Raw genomic sequence first — 15,813 nt, 5'->3', positions numbered from 1 at the left:
TTTCCAGACAGGTGTCTGCTTGCTATTGCTCCTCTCCAACACCTAGGGTGACCAGATGTCCCGATTTTATAGGGACAGTTCCGTTTTTTGGGTCTTTTTCTTATATAGGCTCCTATTATTCCCCACCCCCGTCCTGATTTTTCACATTTGCTGTCTGGTCACCCGACCAACACCTGTTCTTTGTCTCAAAGACCCCGGGTACTGACTCGGTCCTTACAGTAGCCCTCACCCTTTGAAGGTGTGGGGGAGAGGGATGAATACTCAATGGTGTTTTTCTGGCTTCTCTAGCTTCACTTTTCTCCTCACCCAGTAACAGGGACAAGATATTTTTTTTAAAGAATAATATTTCTTCTCCTTCCCGGTTTTCTAAATGCACCAGCTGCCTTTCCCATCCCTGCAGAAATTCTGATACCCTGCTAAGTATGTTTATAGCTCCCTTGAACTAGACTGGACCTCTCACTCTCTTCCTCCAGATCTCTGGGGATGATTTGCCCGGTCTCCGTGGAGAGTGTGTGTGAGTGCCAAACTAACCTTTGGGTGGGGTAGAGTTTACTTCACTGCCCTTCTCCAGGGCCTAAAAAAACCCAGCTCCCACAGAAAAGCACACAGAGACCCACAATTCAGTCACTGGGGCTTTTCAGCAAGGATTGCACAGGGTTAGCCTCCCATAATCAAGTCCAAAAAGAACAAAATACATTTACTTAACTATTAAATACCAACTTTATCGAATCGTGTAATGATAAAGAAACATCATAACTTAATTTCTGTAACATAGCATGGCTACTTTATAACCCACATATATTACCTTCAGCGATACATAAACATAAATAAAGAACGCAACATTAAATCTAAACAGGTCAGTCCGCACAGAAATACAGTGAGAAGTAACTGAGTTCCCAAAATCTTAGATTGAGTTCACCTGAGTCTCAGTTACAGTCTTTGATCACCAAAATCTATACAGGCTGCTGGTCAAAAGCACTGCAACAGTAACTTCCCTCCACTTGCTCGTAGAAATCTTCAGCTGGAATCCATGCAGACTCTTCCTCCTCCTCTGCTGAAATCACTCTGTTAGCTAGTTAGCTAACTAATTAGCCAGTTACTCAGTTTAAATATATAGATTTAAAAAAAAACAACCTGTAACAAGAAAAATACGAAACTGAGACTAGCAAAATATAAATGACTCTTTCCACATCATCACATCTTAAATAAGGGAAGAGTTGGTGAATCATACTGGTTGAGACCATTTAACTAAAACGGTTTGGCTAAAAGCAAGTAACATTCGAAGTGTACAATTAAAATTAAATAAAATAAATTAGTTTTCCCTCCCAATTTCCTCTTTCCATAACTAACAGTGCCAGGGCTTCCCTGTTGGAGAGTTAACAACATCACTAAACTGCTGCAAAATGCTTCAGAGTTAGGGAAAACGGCCTGCTTTCTGCTCCTCTGGTTCAGCTTCTCCTAACCCACGCGGGGAACATGGCCTTTTGTGCTCTCATAGAGTCTGAGTCCAGCTGCAGGGAACCTATTGAGCATACCCAGAACTGCCACAACCAATCCAGAAACTTCTGGGTGTGGAGTGCTAATTGTAGATCAGCCTAGCACAGTGGTTTTCAGTTTGTGTTCTGCAGACCCCTGGAGTTCTGCAGATTATGTCTAAGGTGTCCATGAAAGGTGACTATGAAAATAGTTTCAGATCCCAGAAAAGGCAGTCTGTTTTTTCTGATCAATCAAAAGTATGTGAATATCCCCACCTACTGGTCAAAACCCAGAAGTGTTCTCATTACTATAGCAGCCCACAGTTTAGTGCCCTTTCTCACACTGCATCAAAGGCCATACCCAGCACATGTTGAATTCTAGTTGAATTCTGTTCACTCAGTTTTCAGTCTAAGGCTTCTATGGTAGGGCTCCATGGACCAGAGGTTGAAATTCCAAAGGGATCCGCACCTCCATTTGAAATTTTCTGGATATGGAAAATGTTGCTAGGCCAGTGGTTATCAGCCATCACTCAGGGCAGGTCTACACTACAGCCAGTATCGACGCTCTGAGATCAATCCACTGGCAGTCGATTTAGCGCGTCTAGTGAATACCCGCCAAATTGACAGCAGATTGCTCTCCAGGCGACCCCTGTACTCTACCCCCAATGAGAAGACTAAGGTAAGTTGACAGGAGATTTTCTCCCATCGACCCCCCACGGTGTAGACCCCGCAGTAACTCGACCTAAGGTACGTCAACTCCAGCTACGTTATTCACATAGCTAGAGTTGCGTAGCGTAGGTCGACTTACCACGGTAGTGTAGACATAGCCTTAGACACTACTCATTCCCATTCCTCCTGCTCTATAGAGCTCTTAAAGAGATATCTACCATTAGGCACATGCGTTACACCAATGAACATTCAGATTGAGGCTCAAAATAGACTGCAGTACGTTGTTCAAATGAGCATCCACTTGCCCTGGTTCTGTGACTGTATATGTGGCTATCAGACATACCATTTGATGACGGGGTACATGTCTTAAGAGGATGACATGAATGCCATGGAGTATGGAAAGGTGGAATTAAATAGAGACAGAGGATTTATAAAACCTGCTATTCCTGTCTGCATCCTCAGGTCTTGTAATAGGCTCAGACAGTCCACACTGAGCTCTGAGTGTGGGTAGTGAGATTCTCTGCTACCCGGTGATGTCACCAAGAGCTGAAATCACAAAAGACCTGGGTTAAGTGGTGGAACATCAAACATGGCATTGCAGAAGGGGCAGTGAGTGTCCAACAGCGGCAGCATGCCACCAGTGGCAGCAGAGAAAAGCAGCGGAGAGGCAGCAACAACCAGCCAGTTGCAGAGGCGCACAACCACAGACATTGCTTGATGTCTCCCTCCCCCGACTGGACCTTCCCCCCTGTGAACCCTGGATCTTCGCTAACCAAGGACTGCCAGTGACAAGTGGGGTGCTGTGGAGGGAGAGGGGAGTGATGTGTTAAAGGGACATACATTCGTTGGACTTTCCCATTGCAAGGTGAGAAACTAGGCAAAGGGCACTGCCCAACGCACTGTGGGGTTGGGTTTTTGCTTATGGTTACATACTTTTGCATGTGGTTGTGGTGTTTTCCCAAACTAATGCTTGGTTCCTTTTCCCTTTTATTAAAAGTTCTCTTTTGTTACCACAGACTCTGTGCTTGCAAATGGGGAAATATTGCCTCTTAGAGGTGCCCATGATGGGGTCAAGTGTTCCCAGATTACTGGGTGGGGGCTCGACTGGTTCTATTTTTTATTGTTAAGAGGAACCCCTAGATATTGAACCTGGCCCTTATTGCTGGTAGAAGGGTTACACTGGGTTACTACACTCCCTGTCACGCATATTAGTGGATATGTGTTGATATTTTAAACTACAAATGAGCTTAATACGGTGTCTTCTATTTCAATAAGAGCAAGACAGAGAGGTATAAATTCAGCTCTTGGAAATACACAGTACAAGGCTGTACTACATACCAGCTCCTCTCTTAAATGCCTATCTTGCTCTTCTGAATCCCAACTTTCCTTTGATATATATAAAATATGTCTTTAATTGTTAGGATTGCAAAGAGAATCTCAGAAATGTGAACCAAGGATAAACTAATGCAGAGACGTCTACTGGAGCCTGCAGATTGCCTGGACCAATACCTCTGAGAGAGATGAACTCTCCCATTCTTCTCAGTGAGGTCTTAACTCAGACATTAGTTTACAATGGTGACAATTTAAATTATTTCATTTCTCACGGATTTGCACAATTTGCTCCGACTCTCATTTTGTTGCCACAAGTAGGTGGCATTTAGGGGAAACCATCATTTCCCTCCCCACCCCCAGTTAACATGGAGCCTGACAGAGCCCAGTATGGATACATTCAGCCTCACTGAAGATGAGCCAGTGACATTTCAGAGAACGTGCATTATCGTATCTTAAGCATCTGCCTAATATACTGTGTGTGGCATCTCATGCTAACAACTCATTTGGGTGGAGCTTAGAAGAGCCTCACCACCTTTCTCCTCCCTGCAGCCTGACCCCTGGATGTACAATCAAAAGTTAATATAAATAAATCTACACACTAACTGCGTGTGAAATGTGAAGAACCTCTTGTTATGTGCAGGCAGAAAAGGATCAGGATGGATCTGAAAATGGTACCCCAGCATAGAACTCTTGTTTGCACTTTGGCTATTTACCATTTATTGCTTAACTTTTATTCTCTTAATTACTCACTCCCTTTATCAGCCGCTTGTGTGTGAATAAAATATGGATATTATTAAAATGAGCAAGTTTACTATAAGGAACTGGGGTATGTATTATTAATTATTTATTTGTGTTTCCCCGATGAAGTTGCTTGCCAGACATTCAGGAAGGCTCAGTCCATGCCCCAAGAAGCTCACAGACTAAGGACAGGCAGGCAGACAAGTAGTTAGAGGTCAGGGTACAGGAGCAATGAAAGGAATTTTCTATACAAATCAGTTACAGGCAGAACAGCAGAAGTGGGTTCTTAAGAAGCTAAAAGCAGGAGAGAATAGGGTTCTGGTGGATGAGTTCAGAGAAATCATAGCGTTCAATTCCCAGAGGCCCGCTGGGTCACCTTGTGCATGGCACTTCACTTCCTTGTGTCTGTTTCCACATCTGTAAACCGAGGATAATGATACTGACCTCCTTTGTAAAGCACTTTGAAATCTACTGATGAAAAGTGCTATTTGAGAGCTAGGTATTATTGTTATTTATTATTCTAATAATTATTCTAATGTTATTTATTATTCTAATGTCATGTGGAAGGAAGCATAGTTGGACTATAAGGTGGATAGAAAGCAGGTTAGATTGTCGGGCTCAATAGGTAGTGATCAACGGCTTGATGTCTAGCTGGCAGCCGGTATCAAGTAGAGTGCCCCAGGGGATGGTTCTGGAACCAGTTTTGTTCAACATCTTTATTCATGATCTGGATGATGGGATTAATTGCACCCTCAGCAAGTTTGCAGATGACACTAAGATGCGGGGAGAGGTAGATATGCTGGAGGGTAGGGATAGGATCCAGAGTGACCTAGACAAATTGGAGGATTGGGCCAAAAGAAATCTGATGAGGTTCAACAAGGACAAGTGCAGAATCCTGCTCTTAGGACGGAAGAATCCCATGCACCCAGGGGTGGCTCTAGCAATTTCACCGCCCCAAGCATGGCGGCACGCCGCGGGGGGCACTCTGGCGGTCGCCGGTCCCGCGGCTCTGGTGGACCTCCTGCAGACATGCCTGCGGTGGGTCCGCTGGTCCCGCGGCTCCGGTGGAGCATCCGCAGGCATTTCTCAGACATTAGCATTGTCCACATTTTACAGAAGAGGAAATTGAGACACTGGGAGATACAGGTTACATTTTCAAAAGTTGCTTCTGATCTTTGAATGACTCTCACATTTTTCAGAGCTCAGCATAAGACACTTAAAGGCTAATTTTCCTAGGAGCTGAATACCTCTTTTTTGGTAGTTTTTGTTTGCTTATCTATAGGTGTGTTCTGTTTACAAAGAACTGTGATTCCAGATATCTTGACAACAAGCCATTAGGACCTGCCTACAGCAATCTTGTCTGGAACTACCATCACCTTGATCCAACTGTTAGATATGTGTACAGCTCTATTGTACCAAATATGTATACATGATTTACAATTTAATACCCTGAGTCACAGAAGTCTAGTTATAAATCCTCATTTGAGATCACTTATGTGACCTGCGAAGTCATTTAGGCTGGAATTTAACAGATGCCCACTAATTTGGGAGCCTCCATTTTAGAAAGTCCAACTAGGACCTGCCTGTCAAAGGTGTAGAGCAACCTGAGCTCCAGTTGAAGCTGATGGACGATGGAGGAGCTCAATACCTCTGAGATCTGGATAATAGGTATTTCAAACTGGACCCCCAAATATTTAAGTGCCAAAAGTTAGTGGGAATTTCTGAAAATATGGGCTGCTGCTTCTCTCTGCCTCAATTTCCTCATCCATAGAATGGGGATGATAATAATTCCCCACTGTGAGGATTAATTCATCAGCACTTGCAAATTACTTTGAGATCCTGCAGAGAGACTGTGCTTAGATGCCAAGGTACAAGGCATCTTATAAAGATAGGTGGATGAAATGCACTCTAGAAGTCCACATCATCACTATTAACATTCAGCTTTCTCTTCTTTTATTCTGAAGCTTTTAATTTATTTATTATCACTTGCAGTTTATAAAAGAAATTATTTCTGAGAAATTATTATCCTTGCTCCATCTCTCAGATTGGTTTATTTTATCCTGCTGAAACACTTTCCCGTTCTGTTTTTATTCTCATCCTAATCTGCCACCTAGCTGCTGCTCTCCGATTTGCTCCCTATTCTTTTCTCACGCTTAAAGTTTAGTTATTTCCTACTGTAACTAGAAGTGGTCTTGAGCCAGTAGTTAATAAAACTAGTTTGAATGTGGCATTGCTACAATAACCAGGCATATGCAAACAAAACACAAGGCACCGTTCATGTCTTCAACACGTGACTGAGAATCTACCATGGTTATTTCTGATTTCATGCATTAAGAAGTTTGGCACACAAGTGTGCTGCATGCTGAGATGTAAACAGCTGGCATGTCTTAATTGGCCTGTAGGGTTTAAGTATTCCTTGTAGTTAGGGAAGACATCTCTTTCATAGTACAAACAAGTCTGTCAGGAGCTAGTCTCCACACAAGCTATGACCTCTCCAAAATACTGCTTTTGCAAGATAGCTCCTGATTTTTATACATATATTCCTGTATACATGGTGTCTATGCGTACACCAGGTATGTTGCTTCCTGAAAGTCAGGTAGGCTGTCCCAAATTATTCACATTCAGTGTGCTGCATCCCACCAAAATTACTGGCGCAAATTTGTTTTAAATTGAAACTCATCTGTGTATTTTGTCATCTACTGTGTTTTATTTACATATAGGGTCACAGCCTAAACGTTAGACCTACATACTGTTATGTAGCACTCCAGTATCTAGTAAACTTTACTTGCACTTTTTGTTCCATGGTATAAAATGATTTATATAAAAGTCTCAGTGGTGCAGTATACAGCTGTTGTCCTACAGTCTGCAAAACACACCAGTCTAACCCGCAAATGATGTGTAGATCAGTAATTCTCCACCATGGGTCCGGGGCCCCCTATGGGGCCTCAAGCAGGTTTCAGGGGGGCCTCTAAGCAGGACCAGCATTAGACTTGCTGGGGCCCAGGGCAGAAAGCCGAAGCCCCACCACCTGGGGCTGAAGCCCAGGTCCCTGAGCCCCGCCATCCGGGGCTGATGCTGAAGCTTTAGCAATGTCACTTCGTGGGGGACCCTGTGGCATGGGGCCCAGGCAATTGCCCTGCTTGCTACCCCCCTAATGCCGGCCCTGGCTTTTATATGCAGAAAACCAGATATTGTGGCACAGGTGGGCTGTGGAGTTTTTATAGCATGTTGAGGGACCTCAGAAAGACAAAGGTTGGGAACCTCTGGTGTAGATAGTTAGTTGATTTTATAGGGCTACTAACCAGCTCCACCAAGTGGCTTCTGTGGGTTTTTTTATTTTTTCAAGGGTTTCTCATTTGCAGTGTGGGTGATCTGCTTTGGACCAAGGACATGGTATGGCCATTAATGAAGGGAAGGAAAGCAAAGACCACAAGTTCTGTTACTTTGGTATATTTCCTTTCATACATTTTTCTCCTGTATAAGCAGCAAAGAGTCCTGTGGCACCTTATAGACTAACAGACATTTTGGAGCATGAGCTTTCTCCTGTATGTTGGGAGTGAAGGCATATTTAGGGCTGACAGAAGCCTGCTGTGGCTCTGAAGAGTTTGTTCTGATAACATTTAATAGAATAAGCATAAGTAGAGCTGTGCATGTGTAAGAAATTGCAGAGTAATCATGTTTATGAGAAAAAGAAAAGCTAAAGTAACTAAAAAGCTAGAAAAGACTGGTTTGAACTAACACTAAACCTGAACTGGTAGGGGAGAAGAGTTAATGTGGAAAGGAGATACTAATACATATGTATAAGAAAAGATAACAAAGACATAAATAAGTTTGTGTAACAAAGAAAGGTTGAAGCTGTATTGTCTGGTGCTGGAAGCGACTGTGATGAGATTGTCCCATTGAGTTCCCACTTGTGGATAATTGATCACTACCTGCTGAGTGTTTTGCTTAATAAAGATTTGTTCCACCTACCTGCTAAGTGAGTGCTCTTTTCCCCATGTGGAACGTCCCCTCTGTCCCCCGACCCCCCACTCCCCGCCAACACTCACCATGCTTTGGGTGTTCACAGAGATGTATGCTTAGCAAGCAAGCAAGGGTCAGTGAGAAAGTGATTGTTATGTTACAAAAGGTGTATTTTACTGAAATGTTTCGGTGCTGTGCATGAATTTAACAATCATGCTTCTGTGCATTGTTCCTTGTGCTTCGGCAGATGTGGCCTTCAGGAACACCCCCCCCACACACCAGCCGAGCATCCCCACCAGAGAAGAAAGTGCCCAAGATGGAGCAGTGAAGACATGTTCGGGGAGATACTGCACTTCTCCAATGCAGAGAAAAGGGAATGCAAAGAGTGGAAGGAAGCCAAAAGGCAGGACAGAAAAGAAAATAAGGAGTTCGTTAAGGATGCTACTGAGCGGATGATTAAAGCAACGGAGGAGCATACGCAGATGCTGAAGTCCTTAATAATGCTGCAGACTAAGCAGATCTGTGCCTGCACTCCCCTGCAGCACATTCAGAACTCTTTTCCATGCCGCACCAAAACTACGCCTGCTCAGTCTTTCTGCTTTCTGGGACTTCTCGGTTTCCCCTTCACTGTACCCCCTCGGACAACTTTCAAAATGATAGCTGGACCTACACATAGCTCTGAAAGTGTGCCCTTCCCTGGTGCCTGCTTTCCCACCAAGTATCTTTGTGTGTGTGTGAGTTGTTTCTTGTGCAACAAAAGCAAAGTTTTTGAATGGTTACTCACCTTTATTTGTTTCCTACAAATTGAGATAGCAGCCACTACCAATACATACACAGGACATTTAATCATCTACTTACTGGAATATAAGGCCCCAAATTTCACCACTGCTTCCTAGGAAAACTACTGTAATGTAACATTGCAGCACCAATCACAGAGATATACGTTACTGGTTCTCATTTTCAAAGTGTTGCCTCAAAGCCTCCCTGATTCGAATTGCCCTCCTTTGGGCCCCTCTGATAGCCCTGGTATTGGGCTTCTCAAAATAAGCAGCCAGGTTGTCTGCCTCAATACTCCACCCCTGAGCAAACCTTTCACCCTTAGCATCCCAGAGATTATGCAACGTACAGCACGCGGCTATGACCATGGGAATATTATCCTTATAGAGGTCTAACCTGCCATAAAGGCCTCCCCAGCACACCTTTAATCTGTCAAAGGCACATTCCACTGTCATCCGGCACCTACTCAGCCTGTTGTTGAACCGCTCCTTACTGCTGTCCAGGTTTCCTGTATAAGGGTTCATGAGCCACCGCTGTAAGGGATATGCCGGGTCTCCCAGGATCACTATGGGCATTTCAACATCCCCCACTGTAATCTTCTGGTTTGGAAATAAAGTCCCCGCTTGTAGATTTCTATACAGGCCAGTGTTCCTGAACAGGGCTGGCTCCAGCTTTTATGCCACCCCAAGCGGCAAAGCGAAAAAAAAATAAAATAAAATAAAGCCGCGGCACTTCATTCTTCGGCAGCAATTTGACAGCGGGTCCTTCCCTCCAAGAGGGACTGAGGAACCTGCTGCCGAATTGCTGCCGAAGACCCGGATGTGCCGCCCCTTTCCATTGACCGCCCCAAGCACCTGCTTCCTTCGCTGGTGCCCGGAGCTGGTCCTGTTCCTGAAGATGCATGCCTCATGCACCATCCTGGACCACACTGCGTTGATGTCAGTGACATTCCCACAGTGATCCACAAGCACCTGCAACACCATGAAGAAGTATCCCTTCCTATTGATGTACTCCGTTGCAAGGTAGTCTGGTGCCAAAATTGGAATGTGTGTGCCATCTATTGTCCTTCTCACCATGAGAGGCATAACATTAAATACATAAATTAATTACACTGGGATCTATGCAGAGGAACAAGGCAGTGACTGTGCATGAGGGGGGAAATGCCAGCCTAGTGTTATGATTCCCGGGTTATCATGGAGGAAAGCCTACAGTGTTCTGGTACAGACTGGACCACAGCCAAGGTCGGGGATCATGCAGCACAAGCAGCTCTCAGGAGCAGGGACTTGGACTAGGGGACCTAGAGAGACCAGTGGGTTTTAAATGGGACGGTAGTGGCTAACCTAACCATTCATAGCATACAGTTAACACATGCGGGAAGTATTTTATTCCCAATAATTTATTTAAGCAGATCACTGACCTGCCGCCCACCTACCATGCCAGGAAAGTGATTGAGACTTTGACCTTCTCTCCGAATGTAATTAAGGACTGGCAGAGTACCACTACCGCTCCTGAGCATACTGGAGTTACAGTGCCTCCTATGCCAGAATTAAAGCAAAATGATGAACCATGCCCACAAATGGAAGCAGGATCTGAAAATGAATTAGTGATAAATCATGAATATCAAATGATGTATAATAATGTACAGTACCAACAGATACTGTTGAATGTAATCAATTTGGCATTACTACAGCAGCTCGGTCATGCAAAATATGTGCCCTTCTATATGCAAGTGAGAGCAAAAGTGGTGCAAAATTGGAGGTGGTGGTGGGGTGGAATTGAAGGAAATTTGGTGGCCTGAGAAGGGAAAGAGTCGGGGAAGAGAGATAAGAGATATAGGAACAGTACTAGGAGATAGGGCAGTGGTCGCCAAACTTTTCAGGGTCACAGTCCCCTGTACCACTGTCTGCATTCCCCCCGCACTGGAGCTGGGGCCAGGCTCCCAAGGTGTGGGTGGGGGGATGTGAACAGGGGTAAGTGGGCCACGGCTGGGGCCACAGCTGGGGGTGGGTCTGGGGCTGCGAACAGAGATGCAGCCAGGAGTGGAGGTTGGGGGTGGGGCCAGGGGTGGGGCTGGGAGCCAGGGCCACCGCTGGGGGCGGAGCCAGAGCAGAGTTGGGAACAAAGGGGAGCTAGGTGGCATTCCCTTCCCACCCCCTATGGGGGCTGGGTGGCATTCCCTCTCCCCCTCTGTATGTTCCTCTGGGCTGTCCTAGCTGGGTGCACCCCACAGTTTGGGGACCTCTGAGCTAGGGGGTTGGGAACATCAACATGGATAGCGCAGTATAGTGGGAGGAAAATCAGAAAATGAAAGTTCAGTTACAAAACCTGTTAACCAAGTTAAACAAACAACACAATGAGGATATAAGGGAGGATTGAAAGGGTAACAGGACAGCTGTTTAGGGAAGTTGAAACAGCAATCAGTGAAATTGGAAAAATCATGAACCATCCTAATATATCAAAGGCAGTTACTGTTTATGGTATGGCAGCTGCTTAATAGAGTAACTCCTCACTTAACGTTGTAGTTATGTTCCTGAAAAATGTGACTTTAAGCAAAACGATGTTAAGCTAATCCAATTTCTCCATAAGAATTAATGTAAATGAGGGGGTTAGGTACAGGGAAATTTTTTTCACCAGACAAAAGACTATATATATATACACACACACACACAGAGTATAAGTTTTAAACAAACAATTTAATAGTGGTACACAGTGAGATGATTGTGAAGCTTAGTTGAGGTGGAGGAGGCAGAGGGTGGGATATTTCCCTTACTGCTAAAGGATGAACTAGCAATTGGCTGAGCCCTCAAGTGTTAACTCTTTACAAGGCAGCAGGAATGGAGGAATGCATTTCCCCTTTAAGTACACTGCCTTGTTAATTAGATCAGCTTGCTGAGACGCAGCTGCTGCAAGCTCCCTCCATCCTGAGCCCTGGTGTGTCTCCACTGTTCTATGGAAGATGGGGTAAGTGGGGTGCAGGAGCAGGGGGGAGGGTGACACCCTGATATTAGCTCCCCTCTTCCTTCTCTTTCCTCCCCCACACAGCAAGCAGGAGTCTTGGGGAGCAGCTCCAAGGCAGAGGGCAGAAGCAGCACATGGCAGTGGGGGGAGAGACAGTTGCAATTGCTAGTCTGCTGGGCAGCTGCTGCACAGGGAACTTAGGGGAGTGGGGAGCTGATGTGGGGCTGCTGGTCCACCCAGGGCCGGTGCAAGGATGTTTCACGCCCTAGGCGAAACTTCCACCTTGCGCCCTTCCCCCCTCCATGCCCCCGCCCTGAGGCATTAAAAGAATTTGTTCTGATAACGTTTAACAGTACAGGCATAAGTAGAGCTGCATATTTGTAAGAAATTGCAGAGTAATCATGTTTGTGAGAAAAAGAAAGGTAAAGTAACTAAAAAGCTAGAAAAGACTGCTCTGAACTAACAGTAAACCTGTACTGACAGGGGAGGAGAGTTAGTCTTTCATTGCCAGGTTAATATATATGTATAAAAAGATAACAAGAAGTTATAAATAAGCATGTGTAACAAAGATAGGTTGAAGCTCTATTGTCGGGTGCTGGAGGCGACTGTGATGAGATCATACTGATGAGCTTCCCAATTGTGCGTAATTGATCACTATTTACTGAGTCACATGCATCTGACAAACGAAAGCTCATGCTCCAATACGTCTGTTAGTCTATAAGGTGCCACAGGACTCTTTGTTGCTATTTGCTGAGTGTTTTGCCTTAATAAAGATTTGTTAGACGCATCTTCTGAGTAAGTGAATCTCAATCCAGAACTGTTTTTTATTATCCAAACAAAGTAAGTTTCTTTCTTTGTTCTTTTTTTGTTTTAAGGGGCATGGCTGATACATGAACTGTCATGCATCCACCCCCAAAGTGCTTTGCACTCATATCTGCACCAAGGCTCGGAACTTGGCATCTACCAATAAAGAACAGTTTTCTAATATTTAAATTGCTCTAAAACCCACATGCATTAGGATATTGTCTTGGAAATGTTATGACACCTATCTCATAGAGCTTGAAAGGTCATCAAGGCCAATCCCCTGCCCTCACTAGCAGGACCAAGTACTGATTTTGCCCTACATCTCTAAATGGTCCCCTCAGGGACTGAGTTCACAACCCTGGGTTTAGCAGGCCAATGCTCAAACCACTGAGTTATCCCTCCCTGCAAACAATGAGGCCTTTAGTAGAGTTTGTAATGCAAATTTTGGGTCATTTTGTCAAGTCGCTCATGAGACAGAGCCCATCCCTCTCCCACCACCCCCAAAATGAGCTCCTTAAAAGAATCTGAAAATTGTATAACTTTTTGTGGGGAGGGGATGAGATAGGAGACAAAAGGGCTCTGGGCCTCATAAAATGTACACCATGGTGTGACGAAGTGGGAATGTTCTTAATGTTTTATCTGAACTATGTGTGTGCCTCAGTTTCCCCTATGTATTACTCAAGTATCTAGGTAGCGGGATAAGGGGATGTAATTGCAGAGACCCCTAGAGGGCAGGTTTGACTGCTGACTGGCTGCCTAGGGACAGGCAACTGATGGCCAAGCACTCTCCTCTGCAAGAATCAACCGAGAACAAAGAGACCAGGTGACCTGTTTGCCTGGGAAAGAGACAGTCTGGAGGCAGGGCAGCAGAGGTGTCTGAGGCTGGGCTGGTGGAAACTAGTCAGTCTCCTGGTTTGGGACACAGGGAAGAGAGCCCAGGATCCTGGATCCCCCCAAGATATATTTTACTGAATGTTCCTGATTTCTGTGCTGAGATCTATTCTACGCTGTGGTCCCGACAGCTAATAAACTGTTCTGTTTTACAGCACTGGCTAAGAGTCATTTCTGACTGTGAAGTTGGGATGCATCACCACTTCGGAGGCATGTAAGGCTTCCCCAGGTGTCCCATCCAGGTGGACTCACTGTGGGGAGCTCATGATGTGAACAAGGGCGCTGAATGCTCCGAGGTCAGACCCAGGAAGCACTGAAGCTGAGGAGGCTTCTTGCCCTGGTGAAAGTGTGCCCTGAGGGGAGACACACTGCACTAGAGTCCTGTCTGAACTTCATTCAGAGCAGTTTCAGAGCACTGAGGTGTGATTCCATGACACATGGATTGTCCCTTATTGCAGCTGACTGGTACCATGGATAAGTTTATGAATATTTAAAAAATTATTGCATTATAAAATCTTTAAAACCTCTGCAGACAGAGTGTTTGAATCTCTGTAAGCTGTTGCTGGTGGGCAGTACTGTGCCTGGGAGACGAAGCCTGGTATGGTGGTATGAGTCCAGATACAGGAAGGACTAGCTGCCATATTGAAAATGACACTAGAGAGACTGGTGCAAGAGTCCTGGCCAGGATGAATCAGTTCTCTGTTGGGAGAGGCTCACTGAATTCCTTCTGGGCAGTGTTGTGATAATTGGGCATGAGAGAGGTTGATGTACAGGCTTCTTGGTGAGATTTGGTGGCAAGGACCCAGTCATCATGGTATGGGAAAATGAGGAATCCATGATGCCTGATGTGAGTTGCTACCACTGAAAATACCTTGGTAAAGACTCTGTGTAAACATAGAAAAATCTGTTCTTACCCCTACACATTCTTTGGACTTCACTGGAGCAGCCTTGAACTCCATCACCACAAGGGCATACTTGCCCACATACAGATTCCAGACCATGAACAATATCATAGCTCACATCACAAGTCACCTTCGGGTAATGGTCAACACGTTTGTCCCTACTTGGCCACATGGCCTCATGCACTCCATTTGCAAGACTCCACCTTAGTTGCCTTCAAGTATGGCTACAGTCGATGTACTCCCCAAACCGTCATTCCATTAACCTAATGCTGGCAGATCCCACCAAGGTACTGTCCTGACAAATCCTCATCACTTATGCATGGGAATCTCCTTTCTCCCATCATTACAAGACCATCATTACGGATGTGTCCCTACTAGTTTGGGGAGCCCATAGGGACAGAGCGCTACAAATCTGTGGATTTCCATTTTTATATCCAGATGCAGATATCTGCAGACCATGTTTGAGGATCGTAGATCGGATGTTAATACAAATTTTGTATCAGCACAAGGCTCTACTTATGGGCAACCCCACTGCACAAGAAACATGGATAACTTGAGAGGCCAGAATACACATCAATGTCCTCAAATTACAGGCAGCAAGGAACACATGCGAGTCCTTTCTTCTGTTCATCTGCTCTCACCACGTCCTGATAATGTTAGACAATACTGCAACAATGGTATTCTACATCAACAAGCAGGGGGGAGCAAGATCAGCCTTCCGGTGTGCAGAAGCAGTCCATCTCTGAAATTGATGCATTCTAATCCTGTCCTCCACATTGCTTGCAACCATTCCAAGCTTAATGTCATCTGCAAATTTTTTAAGTATACATTCCATTAGCCAAGACATTAATGAAAATATTGAATAATGCTGGACGCAGGACAGACCCCTGCAGGATTCCACTAGATATGTCCTCCCACTATGATAGTAAAGCATTGATTAGTATTCGTTGAGAATTTTCAACCACTTATAGATTAAATTACTATAAAATGAGTGCATATCATATTTCTCTCATTTCCTTTTGAGTATGTCATGCGAAATTATGTTAAAAGCCTTATTAACGTCCTAATATATCACATCTACTGCTTCACCCCATCCAGTATTCTAGTTATCCTGACTAAAAGAAAATTAGATGTACTGAACAAAAAACAGAATCCATTTTCCAAGGAATATACAATCTATGCATATGAATAGGTACAATCAGTGACACCAAATTATCATGGGGAGTTTGAAAGTCATTTAATGACAGGGACAGTTTATGACCACATACCTACTTTCTGCAAGGGTGCCACAGAATTCTTCTTGC

The 15,813-nt window shown here is 44.7% G+C and overlaps 1 long non-coding RNA gene across 1 annotated transcript; it reads right to left on the bottom strand.

The window, feature by feature from the left end:
• Nucleotides 1-797: 797 nt before the first annotated feature.
• On the bottom strand, nt 798-9,411 carry LOC120408600. The gene is made up of 3 exons (XR_005600815.1): nt 9,351-9,411; nt 2,582-2,690; nt 798-1,134 (listed from the first exon to the last, which is right to left on the bottom strand). It is a non-coding gene; the product is annotated as an uncharacterized LOC120408600 (long non-coding RNA).
• Nucleotides 9,412-15,813: the final 6,402 nt, after the last annotated feature.

Source organism: Mauremys reevesii, linkage group 6 (assembly GCF_016161935.1).
Source record: "Mauremys reevesii isolate NIE-2019 linkage group 6, ASM1616193v1, whole genome shotgun sequence".
Lineage (NCBI taxonomy): Eukaryota > Metazoa > Chordata > Testudines > Geoemydidae > Mauremys > Mauremys reevesii.
This window is presented reverse-complemented; position numbering and strand designations above follow the sequence as displayed.